Source organism: Gymnogyps californianus, chromosome 18 (assembly GCF_018139145.2).
Source record: "Gymnogyps californianus isolate 813 chromosome 18, ASM1813914v2, whole genome shotgun sequence".
NCBI lineage: Eukaryota > Metazoa > Chordata > Aves > Accipitriformes > Cathartidae > Gymnogyps > Gymnogyps californianus.
In genome coordinates, this window is record NC_059488.1 from 6,509,340 (window position 1) to 6,514,679 (window position 5,340).

The window sequence follows — 5,340 nt, forward strand, 5'->3', positions numbered from 1 at the left end:
TTTTGAAATACTGAATTATTGTTCTCAATAGCCCTTGGAAGGGACAATCCGAGGAGCAACGCTGGCTTGCATTGCACCTAGGATCTGCACGTAGCAATCATAGTTTCTGGTCTTGGGCACCAAGAGGGGATGCTTTTGGTGGAATGTTTGCAGAAGTGGTGCTCATGTTGAGACACCGTCCCTGCTTCCAGGAGCTGGGAATCTCCCAGCAGCAAAGGGATGCATCTGAAATAATCCACACTCCAAAAAAGCCTGGCTCGCCTCAGAGCACAAACGCAGGAGGCTGCTCATTCCCTGCGACGTTGGCTGAGCGCTAACTTGCTCCGGCTTTGTCCTTGAAACCCAAAGAGTGGGAGTTTGCCGCCAGGCTGGCTGCGGAGGTACGGAGCGGGCAGGAGGTGGCGAAACCAGCCCATGAAGGGTTAATCATTTCCATTGCAATTGTGTCATCTCTTTGGGGACCTCTCGCTCATTTTGCGAGCAGGCACTGAAAGCCGAGGCGCGGGGGCTCGTTCTTATTCAGCTGCACGCAGCTTCAGAAGCACCGGACGGCCGCGCAGCTGGGCTCGGCCACCTCGGCCTTGCAGATGGATGGAGAAAAAGGATTTGTGTGCCTGCGTGTGCTTGCGTGTGTTCGTGCGCACGCGTGCGTGTGTGTGTGTGTGTGTGTCTGAAACCTAATTGTCTGCTGTCTAATCCGTCAGCCGCGGGGACAGCTTGCACAAGCCCCTTCTAGGCAGGCTGATGAATGCAGCGCTGCCAGGCCCCTCTGCGATGTAGTTTGGTTTAATTGGGATTGCTACGCGCACGGACTCTGCGTGCGTGGAAGGGATGCTGCGCATGGGGAAGCGTGTGGCCAGGCTCCCGAGGGACGGACCCCTGTGTCCAGCCGGGCTCCCGGCAGAGTCCGGGGTCCTGGCAAACAGCGTTTGGCAAAGTGACGTGAGGGTAAGCCAGTGCTGGACTGGGTGAGGTTAAGGGTGACTCCATGTCACATTAAACCGGTGACATTAATAGTGGCACTGCGTGGTCCTGCTTCTTATGGACTTTGTATCTTGGAGGAGTTCAGCATCCCCCAAGACTGGGCTGTACATACACCCGGCTGTTGGGATTTTGGGATATCCCGGGGTGTGACACAGAACGTATTGACATCAGTGTGCTGGCTCGGAGACATCATCTGCCATCTTCAGCGCAGCGTAAGGAGCTGTGCAGGGCTGTCCCCTGCCCCGGCTGTCCCCTGCCCGTCCCCGCCAATGACCGGCACCGATGCATCTATCGAGCATCTCCCAGCCCCGAGCACATGGCAGCTCAGGGACTCCCCAAGCCAGAGTGGCATTTTGTCTTTAATACCCCTCAATGGATTTCCCATGACTTTGTCTAGTTGATTTTTGTAAACATGTAAGCTTTAATCATCCCCGGAGAGCTGTGGCAAGGACTTCCACTGCTTAACCACGCACCACATGAGGAACCATCTCCTCTTGTTTCTTTTGAACCTGCTGCCTCTTAATGTTATTGGATATCTCCTAATTCTTTTATTGGGAGACGCAGTGAGCAATCAATCTCGGCTCACCTTCTTGAGGCCACAAATGTGCCTCTAGCTGCTTCTTTTCCAGGCTGAGATCTTCCTCCTTTGGACTAATTTTTTTGATCATCCTACTCCAGACCTTTTTCCAGCTCTGCTGGTGATGTCAGGACTCTGCATGTGGCGACATCCTCATTCATTATGTAATTAAAGGTGATGTCACGATTACAGCAGATGGTATTTGCATCAGCATTGGTTGCTTAGTGTGTATTGATGTCAGGAGATCTTTGTGTCCTGCCCAGTCACGAGAACTTCTCATGAAGCTGCTGATCCTCAACCTTGGGGTTTCCTCAGCCTAGGAGTTTAATAATAATATTTTGCCTTTGAGTTCCCTGGCTGAAAGAGACAGGGCCCAGCTATTATTTATCAGGAATCACTCGCTGTGCTTTGCAAGATATTCCTGACTTAGAAGAGTGACGTGTCTGTGTTGTTTCATCCCCTAGATGCAGTCACCTCCAGCTTGGTACCCACCAACTCTTCCATCATAAATTTATATCAGGTTTCAGGACAAGTGATTTGAGGGAATCACGGTTGCAGGTGAGGGATGACAGGATGGCAGACTCCAGCTACTTGTGTGGCCATTAGACATCTCCCTCATGGCTGGAAAATCAACTGTGTGGCGCTGCTTTATCCCAGACCCCAGCGGGGTCCCGGCGGTGCTGCAGGGTTTGGAAGCTGAGGGGCAGGAGCAGGGTGCCCAAGCCCAGGGTCACCGCGGCCCAGGCTGGGTAGTGGTCTGGCACCTCCACCCCGCTCACCCCGTGCTCCCCACCCGGGGCAGTGGGAGCCCCTGCCCGTGGCTGCCCGCCGCCTGGCACGTGCTCAGGCAGGACTGTGGTGCACCAACCGACCCCAGCGCCTCGCCCTGCCCTCCTGCTACTCTCTGCTTCCCCATCCCTCCTCCTCCTCCCTCTCCCTTTTTCCCTTTGCCCTCTCTTTGCTTCTCTTTCTCTCCACACCTGCTCCTCTCCTTCCCTCCCCTTTTCTCCTTCCTCCTCCTCCTCCCCTCGCCTCTCTCTCTATCCTCTTATCTCATCCCCCTTGTTTTTCTCCTCTCTGCCTGTCCGGCTGATTTACATGCACGCTGCGTTGAAGCAGCTCAGCTGGATCTAATGCCTCCTGCCGCGAGGAGCAGAGCAGTCTCCGGACTCGGTGTGGCACTTCCCAGGGCAGGGGCAGGGAGGTGCTCTGTGCACCCCACCACCTTGGCCCATGCTTTGGCCCCTTTCTGCATTGCCTTTTGCTCTTCATCCCCTCTCCTTCCCTTCTCCATCCTTTATCCAATCCTGCTGCCCTCGCTGCTGTCTTCTCCATCTCTCCTGCCAGGTCCCTGACCCGTGTGCCCACGCTGCCCAGACCTCCTACAGCCTCCCTCCTGGGCGGGTGCAAGAGGATGAACCAAAACCCTGCAGCCAGCCCAAAAGCTGGGGGCTGGTTTGCTGTAACTGGTGCTGTTCCCGTGGCCTTGGTGCTAGCATTGACCTGAAAACCCGATGCTGAATATTCCCAGGTAGAGCCCATGGGTCCCCCATGCTTCCGCCTGGGTCCTGGGGCTGGTGCAGGAGCCCAGGGCATCTCTCCTGCACTCTTGTGGCCCTTGCTGCTTGCGGAGCTGGGATCGAAGTGCCCGCGTTATTCCCTGATTCTAATCACTCCCGTTTCCATTCTGCTGATTTGCATTTCCGCGAGAGGAAGATGCCCTGATTAATATCCCCTCAGAAGAGCTTTATTGCGATGGCTCCTGCCTCTCTAATTGGAAAGTGGTCTTAACCTTTCATGCAAGTGGCTGGGACATTCCCTGCTTGCCAGAAACCTGGGAAGGGTCTCGCTCGTCCTGAATTTCAGGGGAGTGGGAGGTTTGGAGGATCCAACTCTGCCTCTGAAGTGGGGCAGGAATCCCTCTGCCCAAAGAAAGCACTCCTGGGCATCATATCCCTGATACCAGGGGATGGGACGATCCCCAGCACAGTGGGTTGTCTGGACAGAAGTCGAGGCGGGGATCGCAGCAGGGGGATGTGCTGCGGCGATCCAAAACCAGTGAGCACCCAGCCAGCCCCGAACGAGCAGCTTGGTGCTCCCCAGCTCACACCCATGTGCTAATTAAGGGCCCATCAAGGAGCATGCTGATGCGGTGTTGACAGAGCTGTTCCCGTTTACCTTCCTGTGGCCAGGAGGCAGGATCCGACCCGGCGGCCAGGATCCTAGAGCTCTTGCTCCTCAGGGAGTCCTAGGCCCACCACTAACCCGCACTGGCAGCTTGAAAGCCTGCCTTGCACTTAGCTGCTTTCTGATCTTCAAAGGCTCTGAATGCCCAAGGAAATCAGACCTCATGCCTTTTCTTCCCGTGCAGTCCCCAGATCCGGACTCTCATGCAATTTATTATCCCCAACACATGCTGCTCCCTCCCTGGCCGTGCGTGGGGAGGGAGCCTTGCTCTGCCGCTCTTCCTCAGGTACTGGAGCTGGGCCGCCCCGGCCGTGGTGTGAAGCTGCTGCTCCTCGCACGCTCCCGATGGCTCCCCACCCCGTGATGCTGAAGGCAGGGCCAGGGAGACGTGCCAGCGTAGGCACTGCCGACTTTGTCCTGGCTTCCCAGCAATGCGCCCGCCGGCCGATGCTGGCAGCTGCCTGCTCCAGGCGGGTCCCTTGGTCCCCTGCCAGCGGGTTTTGCTGCTCCATCCCTCCAGCCAGGGATGTCGGTCCCCGCAGTGGTGGCTGCAGAGCCTGTTTTGCCTGTGCCCATGGCTGTTTTACTAAGACCCCGACTTGCCTCCTGGGTGCTTTTACCTCCCCTTCCCCAATCCCTCTCCTTCCGAGGTTACAGAAAAGATTATTTTATTTTTTTTTTAAATTATTTTTTAATTTTGGTATTTAAGCTGGTTTAGCAGCTGCAGCAGTGAGTGTTCCTGATAAACAGCCTGGGAGATCCAGAGAATAATCTCTCTGCTTGGTGACGGCAGAGGCGCCTATCGCAGCTGCTGGCAGCACGCAAAAAAGCCGTCCTCATCCGCTGCCTGGTCTATCAGCCCAGGGAGGGGAGAAATTGCCTCCGTCCTTAATCACAGAATTTGAAATCCCAGCTAGTCTGCACCTTTTATTCTTCAGGTTCGCAGGGTTTTGCAGTGTGAGCAGGGGGAGAAATAAGCAGCTCTCAGATGGGAGCAGGAGTTGGAGAAGGGACCGGGAAGAGGTCAGGCAAGCAGCAGCTCCTCTCCCTTTGCCAGGTATCTCCTAGACTCGCCACCCCATGACACTTTCATGGCACCTCTCTCTTCAGGGAGGTGGGTTAAGGCTGTGTTTTTTAATATAGAGTCACAAAACGCTGTCATCACGGGCTGTTGCGTGCTCCGAAGGTTTGTGTAACACTGCTGTGGTTGGAGAGAGTATGTGCACCGACAGACACGCTTGCCAGAGCCCCGGTGCCAGGGCAGCTCCCCGAGAGGTGTCAGGGAAATATGGTAAAAAGGGTGGATGAAAGGATAGAAAAACAGAGGGAAGAGCCAGAGATGCTTCGTTCTTGCCTCAAATAAACACCAATGAGAAAGATGCTCAAACTTGTCCCTGTATTATAGACCAGGTCAAGTAAAGGAACTGGGTTTGTGGCATAGGAATGGCCCAGTTTTATATACATTGTCAGGGAAGCCGATACGCTGGTGCTGGACTGCAAGATACTGCAGCCAAGCAGGTAATGAACCTCTGTCTAGAGGATGTGTGATGCCGAAGCCATAATATCTGTCAGGGGGTAGTTCTGGGGTGCAG